We start from the raw sequence: 19955 nt of genomic DNA, 5'->3' as shown, positions 1-19955 counted from the left end.
CAGTGTAATAGTATCTCTGTTCCTCACTATCAGAGCTTCTTGTGTCCTCACACCCATAAGTGCGATGACCCTGTGAAAGGCAGCTGGCACGAGGGAGCTTCTTTTGAGTGAGACCCAAAATAGACCTTTTTTGGGGGGATAAATGATGCCATACCCATGGAAGGTTGCACAAATGTGCATCTTCTCCCGCAGCACATGAAAAGGTGCAAACAAGGCAGCGCTCATGAGAGCAGCAGACAGAAGAGATGCCACAGCCCCTGATCCCTGCCTCCTGATAAGTCTCATGAAAGCTTTTGTGCAGCTCCACTGATGCAGGCAACAAGTCCTCTTGGAGGGTCTGTTGGCAACGAGGCTTTGGCCAGGAGATGACTGCCAAGACCCAAACGCAACAGGGCACAGAGAATGAGTAAGACATCTGGAGCAGCTGCTGTGGGCTGCTCCATGATCCACAGATATTTACTGCCTTTGCTTTAGCACCAAATCATCTTCCGTATTTAACAGCATAATATGAAACACTCATGCCAAAGCCCACTGAGGGACTTGGAGAGATTTGCTCTTGAAACATCTGTCTGAAAGTCTTAGATATCAATTCCTCACCTTTTTTTCCAAGATATATGGAGATATGCAACTGCACATGCAGAACCACAGCCATCTGGGTTGGTAAAAAGTATTGGTTACATTGCCTGGAAAGAAATCTCAGGCTTTTAATCAAAATTTATACTTCCCTTAATAAACATGGGGTCTGTGCTTTGGAGGTGCAGGGATTTACTCCCCAACATCTCCTTCAATTTCTTGCCTGCTCAAACTATTTAATTACATAGCTATTTGGATGATGGAGACAGAAATGGGGGACCTTTTCTGCAGTCCTGCAGCTCAATCTGCCTCTCTCAGCTATTAACAAGATCCTGCTGGTCAGTTAGTGATCTGAAGCTCTGAGCAGAGGGCAGCAGTCTGGACTGCAGACACAGATTCTCAACAAGCTGAATTTTTCCTTTTGCTGCAAAAAAAATGACCTTTATTTCAGCAAGCGAGCTGAGGTGCGCTGCCTCTTTCACACAGCCATTTGCTTTCAAGCAGCAAATCTCAGTGTAGGTGGATAAAAGCCACTAAGATTTTTATTAGAAATGGTGAGTTTATTTCCTAGCTACAGTCAGTTGTACTGGAAGGAACGGTGACCCCAGGTGGCTGATTCCTACAAGCACAGTTTGCATGAGAAAGACCTGTAACTTGGCATTTAGACCTCTTAAAGGTCAGGGAAAATAAAAAAAAAACGGTTAGAGCTTGTGAGAGCAGTTAGTTAGGTCAGCTTTGTGAAATAGGTCACCTTGCTGAGCGATTCCTGGAAAGAACAGTGCTGCTTCTGCAAGAAACTGACCCAAAACAGAGCGAGGCAGAGAAGGGGAGGATGAGAATGGAGGGACCCAGCAAGAGGGAAAGTTATCTAGGCACAGAATAAAACAGGGTTTTATGAGAACAAAACCAGTATTTATAATTAGCATTATAATTTAGGTGATTAACATTAGATATTAGCAACAGAGGTGTGTGGCAATAAAGGAGGGGAGGTGCTGTGAAAACTCAGTGGCAACCTGGGAAGTGATGAAGGGAAACAGGAGCATCTTAATTTCTGTTTAATTATTCACAGAAAGGATTGCCAGGCATTGGAACAGGCTGCCCAGGGCAGTGGTGGAGTCACCATCCCTGGAGGAGTTTAAAAGTCATTTGGACAAGGTTCTTAGGGACATGGTTTAGTGCTAGAGTTAGGTTATGGTTGGGCTAGATGACCCTGAGTGTCTCTTCCAACCAAAATGTTTCTACAATTCTATCTTGAGCATCTAGGAAGGCATAAGGGGAACAGAAGGTGCTGGTGTCTGTGTTGCTTTTTTATTTTATTCCATTGTTCACCAGACTTTTGCTGCTCAGAAAAGTCCCTTCTTTCATCAGAGAGCAGGAAGGAAAAGAGTCTGTCACATGGCCCAGGCCACCACAGACAAGATTATGAAGATTATTTTTATACAATGCCACAAGACCAAGAAAGATGCAGAAATGGAGTTTCCAGGGAGTAAAACACAGACACAGCTCCAGCCTTGTTTAGGTCTGAGTTTAACAAGGGCCTTTTGAAATCCTGCAAGTGCTTTTAAAGCTCTTAGTGCACAAACTCGTTTGGTCTGGAGGTTTGAGTGGCGGAGGCTTTAAGCAGATTTTACAGCGTATCTGGTGCAGGTTTATCTGATGGAAAAAAAGCAGAATCATTCAGAAGCAGGGGAGGACACAGAAATTCATAGAGGTCTGTATCAAGATCTCCTGAGACTTGGGAGATTTGGCCCCTTTACATTACCATCTCAAATAAAACCTAGCAGTATCAAATTTTCACTTGGGCATTGCTCGTTTTATAAATTCAATGACGTTGCAAGCAAAAATAAGCCAGCTTAATGAAAGGACAACACTGTGATCGTATTACAACTGTTTCCAGCTCTAAGCAGTGGTAAATACCCACGTAGCTCACTAATAAAAACAATGATTTATTTCTTTAATTCAACTTTTCTGCTGTGAATCACCCCTACATGAGCCCTCTGTTCATGGGAATAACACTTCATATGGAGTTTGCCTGGCAGGTGTCAAGCTGGCTCTAATATCTAACTAAACTTTTAATCAGTGTATTGCTTATACAGCCTTGAAATGATGGTAATGGCAGTTGTAAACTAATGTTATTTTTTTTTTTTATTTGGGAGGAAATGTATCAGGAATTTGTCCTTAAGTATGGGATACAGCATTACTTACTGAACATCTGAAGTTCAAATAGCTAGGTTTTCCACTTAAATAGGTCACTCTTGGCTTTCTTTACAGATTACTTAGAGACTTTACTCCATATTTTCAAGAAAAGCCATTAGAAATACCATGTACAATGGTCCTTCCCATTGTCTACATCAGCAAAGCAGAAGTGTAGGGAGGCCCTAGTTACACCATGTGCAAGGTCAACAAGCATTCAGGTTCAAGTCAAGAGAAAGTTGTATGGTCAGCATAGTTGTCAAATTGAGTCAATGGAGAGAGTCAACAAGTGCATCTAGAGAGTCACCTCCTCTTCTGGACATCAACATCTATGGGGTGAATCACTGATCTGACCTTCTCTCTCTCCTTCCCATCTGCAGATAATCGTTAGACCAGCATAACTAGTTTAAACCAAACACAAACCTTTTAGACAGCCACACCTGGATGAGACAAATTCATCCTGAAAATACAAACCGAATTTCAAAAGAAAATTTAAATGCCTTATTTAGTGACTGAGAACAGTCTTCCCTGTTCAACATCCTGGACAAAGTTCATTATACTCTTACTAGCTATTCCTTTCAGTGATGCCAAGTTCTGTGATAAATATGTGAGGACAATAAAACTGAAAGGGAATCTTGAGGATCCAGTATTCAGTGTTGGGATAAATTCACCCTTTTGTCTGTTTTAAACTGATCTCCTACTAATCATAGAATCATAGAATGGTTCAGGTTGGAGGAGACCTTAAAGACCATCTAGTTCTAACCCCCCTGCCATGGGCAGGGACGCCTTCCTCTAGACCAGGTTTCTCAGAGCCCTGTCCAACCTGCCCTTGAACATTTCCAGGTACGGAGCATCCATGGCTTCTCTGAGCAGCCTGTTCCTGTGTCTCACCACCCTCATGGTGAGGAATTTCTTCCTTACATCTAATCAAAATCTACCGTCTTTCAATTTAAAGCCATCAACCCTTGTCCTGTCACTACATGCCCTTGTAAAAAGTCCCTCTCCAGCTTTCTTGTACCTCTCCTTTAGGGGCTGGAAGGCTATTAAAAGGTCTCCCTGGAGTTTCTCTTCTCCAGGCTGAACAACCCCAACTCTCTCAGCCTGTCCTCATAGGAGAGGTGCTCCAGCCCTCTGATCATCTTCGTGACCTACTCTGGACTCTCTCCAACAGGTCTGTGTCCTTCTTATGCTGGGGGCCCCAGAGCTGAATGCAGTAAATGTCTCCTAGTTCTGTTACTGTGGGATTTGGTGGCTAATGATTGCATTCACGGTATCCCTCACCTCCACGATACAGTTAACCTCCCTACATCCTCCCTCTTTCCATGCTGAACAGTCCTAGACCTTTGCTGACTCTCCTTGTAAGGCTGAGCTTCTGGTTTACATTAAAACTATTTGGATATATTTATTTTCCCTGTAGTGAGCACTGCCACAACTTCATTAACATAGCTATGCCTATTAATAGATTTCGTTCTTTAACACTTCCCCATGCAAATACAGCTGCATAGTACAGATAACTTTTTTCTATAGATATTCTTATTTGCAACTATCATTCCTCTGGCCCGAGTAGAAAATTTCAAGACATTAAAATAAACTGATAAGTATATTATTGCATGTTCATAACTGTTCCTTCCCTTCTCCTTTTTATTGCCATCAAGTTATAATTAATCAATTATACTTAATCCTGCACAGTGCACAAGCCTTAAGACACTCTCTGTAGTGAACTCCTTACCCAAGGCACCCTATCTCTTTGCTTGACTTAAGAAAGAATTTTTACACTATCTGTCAAGTTATGGAAATATAACCTAGTTGAATTATAAGGTGAGTATAAAATTGATTGGGAAATCCCTAAAAAGAAAGTGCCCTTAAAATGGTTCAAAACTGTGTCAGATGGAAGAGCATATTGAGTGGCACCAATTAGCTGTCAGAAGAAAAGGATGTATTGAAAGGTCTTCCCCAGCTTATGCTGTCAGTCTTAGGCTATTCAGTATTTTCTACAATTACCTGGGTGATTAATATAGACAATATTCACTGCATTTGCACAAGGTGCTAAGCCAGGAGAGACCATCCTCATACTAGAGGGCAGGAAGGGAGATCAAAGTGACCTCAATACTGGACAAAACAAACTAACAAACAAACATGCAATTTAAAGAATAAGTGTAAGCATTATATGTAACCAGATTAAAACAGCCTGTGAAATGGAGTAGTGGCATCACTGGTTAGATAGATGTTCTTCCGGAAACGATCTAGGGCTCACATGCAAAAGACCAACTGGCAATGTCACACATCAAAAATGTAAATCTAATTCTGAAATGTAAAAAACACTCAAAGCAATCCCTTGTTTTATGCTGTGACAATAAAGCCATGGGTAGGGTGCTGTGCCCAGTTGTGTGCACTACACATTAAGAAGAACACAGACTAGCAGAAGACACTTCAGAGGAACAATAAGAATGATAAGGGAGTCTAGAAAACATTTCCAAACAGGAAATACTGAATAACTTGAGACTGTCTGAGGAATGATGATGGAGAAGGGGGCAAGATAACAGTCTTCAGCAGTGATATATGTGGAGGTGATCATGCCTAGCCATGGACTAGATGAGCCTTCAAGTTTTCTTCCAGCACTAGAGACCATGGTCTGTTAAGGATCAGGCTCTTCCATCTCACTTTCTGGACCCACAGCCCAGCATGCCGCAACCAGTGCTCTAGCCCTGTAATTTAGAATCAGGGAAAGTCCTTCTGCGTTATTATTAGCTCTTATTTCTCATCTAACCCACATGTCTGGGCAGCCTCCGAGCCTGAATGATTTTTGTATCGATTATACCTTCTTTGGGCTAGAGAAAGAGCTTGGCCTTCAGTTTTAAAGAGGTCTGTGACTGTACTGGGGTCTAAGACTAAATGAACAAATGTGTGTTTTGCATAACACAATTGTATTGTTGCCATAAAAGCCAGCCAGAAACTTTACATAATATTCATCTGGGATATTGAATATGTAGTATCTGCCTTTGTCTAACCAAGAAGGCTTTCGTCCCTATCTGAAAACTAGACACCAAAGGTGGGAGTCATAACACCTTTGGAGACTCACATGGGAGACAAACACTTGAGCTGGCTGTCTAGACTCCTTTTATTGTCAGTCAAGACAAGCAGACTCAACTAGAACATGGCTGTGTCATAGAAAAGTTGTTTTAAGTAGGTCAGATAGAACATGCCCTATAAGGCATGGGAATTGGCTAAGGGGAGACCTTATCACTGTCTACAACTACCTGAAAGGAGCTTGTAACATAGAGGGTGTTGGTCTCTTCTCCCAAGTAACAACTGATAGGATAAGAGGAAATGGCCTCAAGTTGCACCAGGGGAGGTTTAGATTGGATATTAGGAAAAAATTATTCCCAGAAAGTGTTGTCAGGCATTGGAACAGGCTGCCCAGGGCAGTGGTGGAGTCACCATCCCTGGAGGAGTTTAAAAGGCATTTAGATGAGGTTCTTAGGGACATGGTTTAGCGCTAGATTTAGGTTATGGTTGAACTCGATGATCCTGAGGGTCTCTTCTAACTGAAATGATTCTGTGATTCTATTCTAAGTATTCAGTTTTCTCTGTTGAAAATAAAGGTGATCTAGAAGATAAATTTACACATAGATACCCTTTATTATAGGCATCTAAAATCAGAGGAGACAAATCTGGCTTACAGCAAGTTTTCAAGCACAGACTGTTACATTACACTCTTCCCATCCCATATTCAGCCCTTATATTACCAAGTGAACTTCCCATGGTTGAAGACCACCATTAGAAATCTTTCTGCTGCATGTCATAAGGCAGCTTTCTTCTTTAGTTTTATGACCTGGTTAGATGCTTCTGTTTCGGAAAGCACAGTTCAGTTGCCTTCCTTTAGGTCAGTGAAGGCACAGTTAATCTCGGCTGTATGAATTTTGTTGAGTCAGCTCTGAATTTACCACCTCATAGGAAACAGTTGTAGATGTTCCAAGAACTGAAGCTAAATACCATGCCGCAGAAATAAATGTAAACGGTTGCATTTCAGTTCTTAGGTGATCTTAATCTAGTGCTATTTCCCTGGGTGTGAAAAAAGGCTTCTGAACTGTATAGAATTTGAGGATTCCTTACAGAAACACGAAAAGAACCTCTACATGCATATAGTAGCAGTAGGAAATATTTACATAAATTCTTCAGCTAGAGTAGCTTGAAGGTTCGGAGGTTTCTAAATCTAACCACTAACCAAGAAATGTTAGTGTATAAGTGAGAAAATTGGTGTGGTCCTCAGGAAGGAAGTAGAGAGTGAGAAAATGAAAAGTTCTTGCTAAAGAAATAGAAAATGAGTTTTTCCTCCTTGAGCATAAATTACTAAAGCTGACCCTTTTATTCACTGCAGAATAAGGGTTCCTGCCTTGTTTTTTGCTCCTAATAAGGCTCATCTTGTGATGAGTCCCCAGGTCTTATCCTACAGTATCAAGAACAATCCTTCAAATTATTGCTGGAGTAACTTAGGCTGAGGTTACGCTACTTCAGTCAGACCTCATGATTTGGGACATAATTTTCAAATCATAATTTCTTTTGGCTGATCTAGGTTTTTCTTTGTAGGGTGTTTTTCTAATGCACATTCAGCTGTTCTCAAATACTGCAGTGACACCAGCATTCGAGGGGCTGGGGTGAAATATTAAATAAATAGCCAACTGACAGGTATCCTTTCCATCAGGTTAGATTTCTGTGACCCATTTTGCTACCCTAGTACCATTTTTGTGGACCGAGCACTATTTGTCCACTGGAGAAGGTGTGGGGTTGGGATGAGGATGTTTGGATTAGCAAATGACCATGAGATGGTGAATGCTGGATGTGCCAAGCTCTGAGTAACCCAATGGGCCTGTTGAGGATTTCAGAGAACTCCACCTCTTTCTCTAGTGGGAAACCTGACTTATAGACAAGAAAACACTTTGGGATCAATGAAGTGCTTTTCATCTTTTCTCACTTAATATTAGATGTTGGGGCAGACATGAAATTTTGAGCTAGTCACTCGTCTGCCGTTGCAGTCAATGGAGAGATGACATATTTTAGGTGTCTGAATTTGGGTGGGATGAACTGCACCGCAGAAGTGTCTGCTTCTCCACACCAGCTACAAATGAGCTGAATGCCCACATGCTGCAGATGTCACATTTGGCATGCAAATACCCACCAAACCTTCCCACCCGGCTTTCGACTGTCGCAAACAAACTCCATCTGCTGTAACTAGCAGCAAAAATTGCCTGGCATTGCCTCAGTGTCTATGACTGTCTTGCAGTGCTTAGGGACCTTGGCAAAAATAATCTCCCTACCATCAGATTGGACCCCTTCACACAGATAAGCCAGTATGTTTGTGAAAAGTCCTGGGTCCAGACCCTGTCACCAACCCCACCCTCTCTCTGGGTGTTCCAGTGTTGTACACAGGTTATAAGGACTGGAGAGCAGCAGGTTTTGGGGAGAGCCTTGCTCTTCGAGGTGAATGCTATTGAAGGTGAAGGCAATGAACTGCAGCTGGTAAATCTGTTGTATTGAAAGGTCCAAGATATCCATACCAGTCCAAACACTTGTGCTGTTCAGGGCCTCCAATGGTCAGTGCCTCTCTGGAGCTTGGGAGAAGGAAGGAGGAAGGTCATAGAATCACGATATCATAGAATAGTTTGGGTTGGAAGGGACCTCCAAAGCTCATCCAGCCCAACCCCTGCAATGAGCAGGGACATCTTCACCAGCTCAGGTTGCTCAGAGCTCCATCCAGCCTGGCCTGGTATGTCTCCAGAGATGGCTCATCCACCACCTCTCTGGCGAACCTGGGCCAGGCTTTTACCACTTTTAGTGTCAAAAATGTTTTCCTCATGTCTGGTCTGAATCTCCACTCCTTTAGTTTAAAACCATCACTCCTTGTCTTGTCACAACAGGCCCTGATAAAAAGTCGGTCCCCATCTTTCTCATCAGCCCCTTTTAAGCACTGAAAGGCCACACTAAGGTCTCCCCGGAGCTTCTCTTCTCCAGCTGAACACCCCAACTCTCTCAGCCTGTCCTCCCAGCAGAGCTGTTCCAGCCTCGGATAATTTCTGTGGCTCCTCTGGCCCCTCTCCAACAGGTCCATGTCTTTCTTGTACTGATCTAGGTGACCCAGACAGGGTAAAGCTAAGTCTAAAACATGCTAATGAAGTGCTGGAGTTATTTCCATGAAACAGTTTATATTCCATGCCTTGTAGCTGTTTCTCAAAAAAAACTCGCAGCACCTGTTTATCAGGCTGTTCAACAGAAGCCTTCTTACCCCAAGGAAATTCTCCTTTGACCCTCATAAATTGAACTGTCCACACTTCATGGCCAGACCCTATTTCATCACCTGCATCCATCCAACCAATGCAACTGCCCAGGGGTTGACTTTGCAGGTTGTAGAGGACCGACTTGTCTATGGCAATTGACTTCAAACTTTCTCCCTAAGGCCAGGACAAAGCTCATTATAACCAGAGATCATTTGGTGCTGAAAAAGGGTCCTCACCCAAGACACCAAGCTCAGACAGTGAGTGCAGTCAGCTTCAAATCTGGTTGCATTTCCCAACTGCACAAGAAATGTGCAAACTTTCCTGGACACCACATTCATCCAGCAGAATCCCACCATGTGCGGGATGGTCTTGTTCTTCAAAGGGTACAGCAATGTTTACTGCAGGCAAGAAATCAGATGGAAAAGCATAATGTAGGATCTTTTATATTAATATCTCTTCTGGACACACGGACACTCTCTTCTCTATTTATACCTCTGATTATCACAGTTCAGACGTTCTGAAGTCCTGTCTGTTTTGATCACTGCAGGATAATAATGACAGACAGACATATAGGAGAATAAGGTCCTATGAAGAAAGTATTAAACAATCTTATAATTACAGTCTGTGTCCTAAGCTGCATGCTCCAAGCTCCTAAGTTTCTTTATTTCTAATTCCCAGAGATCAACATTTCCTCATCTGGACAGTTTGATTTGCAACTGTAACTTTCTTTTAATATAGGATTTTTAAAATTCTTTTTTTCAAAATATAAGAAAGAAGTCCCTGAACCTGAGGATTTTGGGGGTGGGGATGGATCCACATGGCCCCATGTTACACGAGACTGATGTCACTTGTGTTGAAGCAGTGAAAACAAGACAAGATTTCCCAGGGCTGATTTAATTCATATCAGTCAGACTCTAATTGCCTCTTGCTCAGATGTCTGCAGGATCATCTTCATTACATCTGTTACCTGCATGATACCGAGAGTAGCACTCAACAAAAAATAATCTCATTAGCCGTTTTCATGGTGAGCAAGTGGAAAACCTGAAATATTTTAAGTGACTAATAAAAGCCAGACATTGAGCCTCCTCAATTTGGAGTGTTTTGTCAGCTCATTTAAAGTTAGAAGAGGAAAGTACCCCCATTGCCATGCCAGATATGTACAGCTCAGGTACTATAGAAAGAACAGATAAAGGATAATATGAAAATATAAAGTACAATAGAAGGATAGTATCTACCTGCTTGACTGGAGTCAATGGTCCTGAGGGTCTCTTCCAACTGAAATGATTCTATGACTGTTCAAACCATGTCCACCAAGATGATCAAATCTCTATCATCTCTCTTGAGTTGAATTAAGAAGAATGAGAAATTAAAGATTTGCATGAAGAAGTTAAAACAAATGGTTTCTTTCCCAGGTCTTGGCCCAGACATTGTTATGCATGGCTTCCTCCTTTTTTCCATTTTATCGAGTTTTGCAGTGTGACAGAGTCCAGACTTCGAGTCTTTCTGTCATGCCTCCAATGGGCACTGCCCTAGAGCTTTGCCAAATCAATTTATCAGGGAGGGAAGACAAGAAAATACGGTGAAACTGGAGAAGCACCAAGGATATAACGTCCTTCAGCTCAGCACAAAACCAGCACCCTCTTCTCACTGTGGGTCAGTGTGGCCAGCAGTGCCAGGCAGTGTTAATGTATGGGATAATTTTTAGCAGGAGAAACTCAGAAGAAAGCATTCTTCTTTGGGTTTCAGGAGAGAAAATGTAACAGCCCCTGTTGTAACACAATTGGGTTTGGGCTCTGGTAGGTCCGGTGTCCCAAACAGCTGTGCACGGCCAAGCCTCAGCTTCTCACATTCTCCAAAAGTGACACTGTCGGAGCAGAGATGCTGGTACTGATGCATCATCACAAGCATTGCCATGAGCTCCCCACAGTGGGACAGCCAGGCTCTGTCCTTGGAAGGCTCCATCCCAGCAACGTCCAGCTCCAACACCAGGCTTTAAAAAGAGAAATCATAGCAAAAAACATAACCGAGAAACCAGATGAGCTAAGAAAGGGAGAGATTCATTAGAATGACCTGCTGCTGAAGGCAACAAGCATCAGAAGGATGAGTCCAGAGGAGACATCTATGAGCACCTTATCCTAATTTTGGCTCCTCCACTAACTCCAACTGTGGCCTGGGGAAGCCATTTACTTGTCTTCCCCCCTGCCTGATACCTGCAAGCTGTTGATAACCAGAAATTATTGGTAACAATCTTGATTGTAACTGCAGAAATGTCTCTATGTTCTCCTGTTTAATGTCATGCAGTCTTTGAGCAAAGACATTACTTTAAAAGTCTTCATTCGGAGCATAATCTCTTAATTCTGAATAGCTAGGAAACAACTGAGCAGAAACTTAGTAAAAAGGTTTTCTACCTTGTATTTAAAAAGAAAGAGAGAAGAACTTCATTTGTTTTTGCTTCAGGAAGCTCTCTGCAACAACGGAGAAGAAAGTCCCTTTCTAAAATAACAAGAAATTCATTAGCACTTCTTGTACTTTTTTAAGGTCACCATTATAGATATTTTTGATAACACATCCTTTTATGGGCATGTGGTCTGCTCTGACAGTGGAGATAATGCTGTTTACAAGGCTGCTGCTTGAAGAGTGCGTAATTTTTTTTCTGATGTCTTCCTTGTTTTTCAGGAACAGAAGGATGGACGATGTTCATTCTTGGCCATTGCTCACTTATGCTTAAGGTCTTGGTCTTACACAAATTGGAAAGAGTGTAGAAGGAAAAACGGGAGAAACAGTGAATGTTTTCATATTCAAAAAAAAAGAGGCAAACTTAGGGTTCAATATTCTTCATTTGCCTTCTATGATACCAGAGGACAAGATCATTAAGGACTTTAGGCACTGTATCTCTGGCTACAGTGCTTTTTCTTAAGAAACACAGGAATTCCTAGGCTGGGCTAGACTCCCTATCAATGTGTCAAGCCCTTTTACAATAATCAGGATAATATCTCCAAAGGAAGGGGCAAGAAATCCAACCAAGAAAAATGCAGAATAATCAGCCCTTGTCCTTCATTTTGTCTTAAATTCCAGTCATTGGGTTGTTTTATAACACACAGTTTTTCTCTCTTGCATGAGAATAAGCACATAGCTCTTTGTGTCATATTACAGCAGTACGTTGTGAATTGCAGAAAGACCGAAAACCTCAAGGCACACAAACTTCTTTATTAAATGAAAAATATGAACAAAAAAAAAAATCCGGTGACATAAAGTGGAATATGAAACTGTCCCAGTAAATTAAGAAAGTGTTGTTCCCTGGCCTGTCTTCTAGACATTATTCACCTCCTGGCCATAACTCATGCTTGAAAACTTACTGGGCATCTCAGTTTTAGATAGATAAAATTGGATTAGATGAATTATATTATAATTGTCCAAGACACCTTACCTGGTCTCTGTGTTCACATATCCAATATACACAGTCCTACCCCGGGAAGGGAAGTGTCATTGCTAAACAGCTGGAAAATGCTGCCAGACACTTGCTGAAGGTCTGAATCCTAAAGCAGAGCCACAACATTTAGATCAGACTGGTCCATTCCCAATGTCAAGGACAAGGATGTTCCAATATATCTGTCCCTGTTTGCATCGAGCACCTCTGTGGCAAAGACAATATCTTGAAGGGCTGATTTGTAAGTCCTCCAGGACTTTCCAAGTCCTCTAGGACAACTCCAAACCAGCAGTCCTTCATTCAACAGATTCTGCATAACACAGCTTCATCTTAGGTTCAAAAATTCACTGCAATGCTATTTGCTTGGACATACTTCAGGCCAAATGATTCTGCACATTCCCCACACAAGAAGAAAGTCATAATAAAAACCAAAAACTTGCCCTGGCACAAAAGGCTGCATACATGGAAAAGAAGCTGAAATTCTGTTTTAAAGTTGTCACTCCCTTGTGATCCCTTTGTGATACTCTTCAGAAAAGCGACCTCCAAACTATGTGAAATCACCAAATTGGGTAATATATCCCATAACTGCAGACCAACACTTCCATAACGAGGTCTGAATCCATCCTGAAGACCATGGACATACTGGAGAGAGCCCAGTGAAGGGCCACAAAGATAATTAAGGGACTGGAGCATCTCCCCTGTGAGGAAAGGCTGAAAGAACCAGGACTGTTCAGCCTGGAGAAGCAAAAGCTCAGGAGGATCTTATCAATGTGTATAAATCCCTGAATGGAGGGTGCAAAGACAACGGAGCCAAGCTTTCTTGAGTGGTGCCCAGTGACAGGACCAGAGGCCATGGGCATGGGAAACAAAGGAGTTTCCCTCTGAACATCAGGAAACTCTTTTTCACTGTGAGGGTGACTGAGCACTGGAACAGGTTGCCCAGGGAAGTTGTGGATTCTCCATCCTCGCAAGTACCCAAAAGCTGTCTAGCTTGAGGAACCAGATCTAGGTGGCTCTGACTGAGAAGCTGGTTAGACAAGATGACCTGCAGAGGTCCCTTCCAACCTCAATCATTCTGTGATTCCATGAAATCGTAACCGTTAGACTTGCACTATGGTATTGGACTCCCTAGGGTCAGTATTATTGTGTAGGCTGAGGATCAGAAAGGGGAGGACTGTTTAGATGGCCTATACCTTTTAGATGCCTGGGTGAGATTATCCTACAGGATATTTTAGGACAGCCATCTTAAGTGTTTGGCTTTTGCATGTGGTCACCAGCAAGAATCCAGAGTGTTTTTAGAACAATTCAGATAGTTCAAGGGAAATATCTGTCCCTCTCCATTGACCTAACAGGTCTTATCTGGACATCTAACATGGTGCTCCGCTATGGAGAACAAGACCTCACCTGGAACCAGGCAATAGGAAACTCACTGGGGTGAGGTGAGCAGGTGGTTGATTCATGAACACAGCAGGTACCTTCATCCACTTGCATTTTATACTACTCATTCCATTTCTGAGCTACATAGCTACCAGAGGAGGAGAACTTCTTCTGCATATCTTCCCAGTGACCAGAGGACTTGGCCAGTAACTCAAAGCAAGCCAGGAGGATAAATCCTCTCCTTCGTCTCAGCTCTCTGTAGAATTGCAGCAAGTAACAAAGCCACAGAAATAATCACTGACTCATGGAATAATTCAAATTGGAAAGGACTGGCCCAAGCTCCTGCTTAACCTATGGGTTGTTATAAGATCCCACCTGGCTTTATTTAGCTGGGTCTTGAAAACCTCCAAGGATGAAGACTGCACAAACCTGTTACTATCCATGAGCGTCTTAGCACCCATCAATGTGCTACTAACGCCAAATAATCCTGGTTGTCCTCAGAGTGTCGTGATGGCCACCTACAGGAGCTTAAACTATTCTCTTTGAACCTTAAGTTCTTGAATTCAGCTGTTTTGGACCGAAAACCGTTGTTCACAAGAATTTGATATAAATCTGCAGCAAGCGGAAGGGTAACCTTACCTATCTGTAAATCATCAGTACAGATGCATCTCCAGAGCAATGTCGTATTGCTCAGTAACAACCCACAGTTCTTAGAATTTAATCTCAAGTCCAGAATTGTATTTCAGTTCAGAAAACATACCTGTAAATTTGAAGGCAGCTTTCTTTCAGACGTTTCAACCGATGTTGAAAGTTGTTGTCTGAGACTCCTGGTTTTGAGTACTCAGCTTGAGATATTTTCATTTGCAGCGAATAGGTGGCCAGAATCCTTCAAGCGGTTTCAAGCTGGGCTCTCAAAACTGTAGGAAATAAATTAGCGTCACTACTAAACCTGCAGCAGATTGAAGCAGTATTTTAGGATGGAAAATCAAAGGGGCTAAATGATTCTATAAGGGAATCAGCACTTTTGCATAGTAAAAGGTTTGGTGAATTTAACCAATGGCCTTTCCTGGCATGAAATCTTCAAACCTGGAGACAAATCTAATAGCAAAGGTTCTCTACCATAGTACTTAACATCACTTCATCTTTGAAAAGGAGTGGGAGCTATTGAAATTTTGGGGAGAAAAAAAAGAACTAGTTCAGCCAAAGTTTAGCTCTGAAATAAGAAAAAACTAAAAGAAAGATGGGAGAAAGCTTTCAGTGCAGACACACACAGTAATTGTTGGGAAGGCAAGCAAGCCAGCTTGTAAAGCTGATTTTCTCCTTCTCTTCCAAATCCTCCCTTGCTGTTTGCCTTGGCTTCCAAAATCTTTCTCAAAGCCATTAGTTTTAAACCCGATGAGCAGTGCAATGGAGGTTGAACTCTTTTCTTCCTCCCCTCTCCTTCATTTTCATAAACTCATAGAAATTCTCAAGTTGGAAGGGACTCGTAAGTCTCATTGAGTCCAACCCCCAGCAAACACAAAACTCCTGAAAACCCTCTGATTATATTGTTGCCCCAGACAGTGGGATTTAAAGCACGTAAAAACCCCACATATTTGGCACAAAGAGCCTCTTTACGGCTAACACAGGGGGATTTGAATAACTTCGTATCCAAACCCTTCCTCTAGCAGAGCAGCACAATCATGTTTTTTCCCTCAGTGACGGCAGACATCCCATCTGTACCGTGTCTACTCGTGTAATATTTTCACTGTTACATTTTCAACATGTTTTCTCGGTTCTTCAAACCAGCTTGAGACAGTGACAGTAGGACAAAATGGTCATTTCCTCTTCTATAGAATTTATTTTCCCCTGTTGCTGGCCAAACAAAAACACTATGCAGTGTCAATAGCGATGGAGCTTTCTTCAGTTTTGATCAAAAATATTGAAATAAGTGTGTCGGAAACTTCATCTGTGATGAAACATTTCTGTTCCGAGACACTTCTTACTCATTTTTTGTTATGGAACTGAGCCAAAATATGAAATTAGGTAAAAATGTGAAGTAAGTAAAAACTGGGTGAAAAAAGGCCACAATTTTCCGGGGTTTTGAATCATTCTATGCACAGCAAAAATATACTGTTTTCTTCATTGCTTTCATAGAGGCATTTTCAGCTGTTCTTTTAGCAGAAGAAAGAATATTTCAAATGACTTTCTACCTATTTTAAATTCTCTTAGGTTGTTACACCTTCAAGTTGTTGGGGTTTTTTTTAAAGTCAGCAAACTTAAGCCAGTCTTCCCAAGCCAGGATATATTTTCTTCTGGCACTGTCCTCTTCATATTTCACTTTGCCACTCAGAGAACACTGAAGGTCATTGGGAAGATTGCATGATAATCAAGCAGGTGTTTTCTAAAAACAAACAAACAAACCCCAAACAATGAAAAAGGGTCCAAAAAGATTTGAAGGTGCTGCCAGGACCACCACAAAAATTGTCAGCTCTCCACTTGCGACATCCACCATTGGCTGGAAACCACCATCTGGTGGGATTTAGCCACTTTTTAACCCCACCAACACTTCTCTGAGTGGCCCCAATGTTTTGCTGTTGAGCTACATTTGCGGTTCACATCATTTTCCACCTGGGTGGGTGGGTGGGAACTGCTCTTCTCTCCCTGTCCCCAGTGTTTTTGGGGGGGCTTTCTGCAACCACAATTGTCACCCCAAAGATCTCCAGTTCGGCTGTGACGCACTGCCCTCTAATGCCATTGGGTTACATTAGAAACCCTTCTCTTCAGTGGAGACTTGTAATATTTAGTACAAATTATACAAATCCAGCAAAAACTGACATCGAAGTTTAAGGGAAAATATATGAAATAAGGTGGTTAAAGGCTGTTTGTTTGGGGTGGGGAGGATTGTGTGTGTTTTGTTTGCTTGTTTTTGTTTTTTTTCCCTGGCATTGCTTTGTTTTACACCTTTTTGGCAATCACTATCAGGGAGAAAAATGAGAACTCCCTATCTACCTTTTCTATATCATTTTGGATGCTAGATGCTTTCAGGGTTCCCTTTGGCTGTCTCTTCAGTCAACACATCTGATTTGTCTAAGTTTTTGTGTTGTGCTGCTGCTTCTTGGAGATGATGAGATGCCCAGGAGTGTGTATGGCCACTCCAAGGTGCATGCATATGTTGGATTTATATCGAGTATGCTTTCTGTTTTTTTTTTTTTTAATTCTTTTAATTTTAATACTTCCAAGCAGCCTGTTTACTTTCGTGCCTCCTTCAGAGCACTGAGTAGGCATTTCTAGAAAATTATCCACAATGAATGCAGCATCTCTTTCCTTAACAGAAGCAGCTGATTTAGAGCCTGCTGCTGTGTGTGTTTTGTTAGTGCTATTTTCTCTTGCGTGCATTGCTTTGCATTCATTAACGCTGGCTCCCATCTGCCATCTCATCACCCAGCCAGCGTTATCCCACCCTCCTGCAACTTTTTGCTTCCAGCTTTTGGCTGATTACTCTGAATAAAATGGGATCCGCAGCAAATTTTATCACCTTGGCTATTCACCATTTCCAGGTTACTTGTCAGTACGGGGAGTCCCAACCAAGGTTGGTGGTGCTTCTGACAGTGAAAATCAGGGGTTTATCCACAGCTTTTTGGTCTTGCCTGTAAACCCATCTCCATAATCTCTCTCCTCTCCTCTTCCAGGAATTCAGAAGACCCAGCTGCATCAACACCATCTCAAACTGCTGATAAAATTGCTAAGTTGGGTGAAAGAGCTGCAAGAAAAGGTACAGAGCAGGGCCAGATGAGGTAAGAAAGGCAGGTGCAAAAACAGGACTGCTGAGATTGTGATTATTAGTGCGATTCAAGAGGAAAAACACCAACATGGACTGGTTTAAAATCCTAAAGGAAAAAAAAAAGAAGATGGTTGAAAGTTGAGGGTTGGATTAGATGATTTTTGAAGGTCCCTTCCAACCCAAACCATTCTGTGATTCTACGGTCAGACTTCAGCATCATTGAGGGTCTTTAGGAGGGTGCAGAGCTGGCTAATACTTCCTCACCTTCGCAGATCTAGCAAAAAAAGGCATTTCAGTCACAGGTATCACCTATCTCCAAGACATGTAGCTCTGGAGATGATCTCAAAAGCATCTCATCCATTTCCAGTCTGCCCGGGACCTCTAGACTTGGCATCTGGGTGGGATTTCTCTACCTGCCTGCAGCCTTCCTGAATTTTTTAGCTTCTTTGTTCTTATATAGGGGTATACAAGTATATTGTGGTTATTATTACAGTGATGGATAAATTTTCATCCATGCCTAATGCACCTTCCAGACTTAACCAAGAGCTGCTTCTCTCCTTGTGAATCATCTGTTTCATTGCTTCAATAGGTAGCTATTTATGGGTCTAATAATTCAGCCTTTGCCCTCCCTGTTGTGACTTGTTCCTAGGAGGAACTGAAATCTCCCATTATTATCGTGTTTTCCACCTTTGCAGACTCTAATCTCTTTTTAGCTTTTCCCAGCAACTGTCATGCTGTGATATTGCTCTGCGACATTTCGATCCAGAGAGATTTCTCTCAGTACCTTTTGATGCAATTAGCTATTTGATTTCTTCCTTTAACGTAGGATGCGAGTTCTTTTCTCAATGGGATTCCGCCACTGTAAAGTTAGTATTCCAGTGTCCTGCTGATTTTCTTTCTTCCACAAAGTTACAAATATGTGAATTATATCAATCCTTCCTTTAAAAATGCAAGCATTGCTAGGATGAGAAACCAAAGAAATATAATTGGGAGATCTTGTATAAATAAAGTCAAGCAAATTTCTTCTTATGCTTAAGAAGCTTTTACTGCTATTATGGAAACACACCCATCTGTAAATGCACCGCCTGGGAAAACTGCCTTAGGAGAAAGCAGCATAACTAGGAGGCCAATGGTCTACTATAGTCCAGAACTTGAAATTAGATCTTTTTTCAGTAGTAGTTTTACTTACTAGAATCATTTTTTTCAGCTAACCATGGGGAAATAAATTGCATAGTAGCACAGTTGAAGCAACACTGGAGATAAGGACTTCCTGATTAATCATAAAGTGGCCGTAATTCTTAGAAACCTCAGCTCGACCAATTTGACATGCTTGGTATGAGCTGGAGATCCATCTGCTCACTGTAAGAAGAAAGAAAAAGAAAACCCATTCTTGCGGCTGCAAAAAAAGAAGACACTGGATAATTATTGCAAGAGTTTGGGGTGAGCTACCTGGCAAAGATGGGAAATTGGTGTGATTGGGTAAAATCCAAGCTTGGGCAGATACAGAATTTTAGGGATTGTTTTTGAAAACAAAAATGATTTCTGCAGCTAGACAATCACAGAAATCAACCACTTCAGCCCACTCAAAGGACATCAGGCTGTAAATACTTCTAATAGCCAAATATTTTGCAATAACATGATTATCCAGTGACCTCAGTATTAGTGGGAGTGATGGCAGAGTTGAAATGGTAAAAGCATGCCTGAATAATAAATGGGGATGTTTAAAATACGCTTGATGTGAAATGAGAATGTTTTCTTTCTTCCTAACCTTTTCTCTTCAACTGTGTTGTTAAATTCAGAAGAGTCTCACATTATTGTTTCCATTTTTTCCCCCCAAATTAAGGTGCGCTTGGTAAGTAATTGGAAATGCTGAATGCCCAAGGAGACAAGCTGCCAGATTACTCATTCAATAAGCTACCAAGTTTTCTTAAGGAGTTAGAAATACAGTATAGAGAATTGTGATATACAGAGAAAATACAGTGATGGGCATAAATACACTGCTGCCCTCTGCTGCTCAAATTCCTAAATGTGCCTCAAACTCCAATATAGCTCCAACTAAGTAAGTCAGTGCAGCTCATCATATTGCAGGGACATATCTCTGTGCTCAACTCTGTTTTGTAAAAAACTTCATAATTCAGCTATAATGGTTATTTCTTCTCTCCTCAGCAGCAACACGAGTTCTTAAACCTGAAGAACCCTGATGGCTCTTAAGGATCATTCAAATTCTGAGTGTAGAACAGGTTTGGTATCACTGTTGCCACCGGGATTCAAAGTGGCTGTCTTTATGTGAAATATATGGACTGTCCGATAGTATTTGCTGTTTCACATTAAACCATCCTGCCAAAATAAA

General features: G+C 41.8%; 2 long non-coding RNA genes across 2 annotated transcripts in view; one reads left to right on the top strand and one right to left on the bottom strand.

The window, feature by feature from the left end:
• The window catches only part of LOC135578249 (uncharacterized), a 26357-nt gene extending 6402 nt beyond the window's left edge, over window positions 1-19955 (top strand). Inside the window, exon 2 of the long non-coding RNA XR_010469678.1 lies at window positions 17514-19955. This is a non-coding gene — a long non-coding RNA (uncharacterized LOC135578249). The remainder of the gene's footprint in view (window positions 1-17513) is intronic.
• On the bottom strand, window positions 583-12721 carry LOC135578250 (uncharacterized). The gene is made up of 3 exons (XR_010469679.1): window positions 11447-12721; window positions 10274-11028; window positions 583-9579 (listed from the first exon to the last, which is right to left on the bottom strand). It is a non-coding gene; the product is annotated as an uncharacterized LOC135578250 (long non-coding RNA).

The sequence above is a fragment of the Columba livia genome, chromosome 1 (genome assembly GCF_036013475.1).
Source record: "Columba livia isolate bColLiv1 breed racing homer chromosome 1, bColLiv1.pat.W.v2, whole genome shotgun sequence".
Taxonomy (NCBI): Eukaryota; Metazoa; Chordata; class Aves; order Columbiformes; family Columbidae; genus Columba; species Columba livia.
The sequence above is the reverse complement of the archived record's forward strand: the minus strand, read 5'-3'. Positions and strand labels throughout refer to the sequence as shown.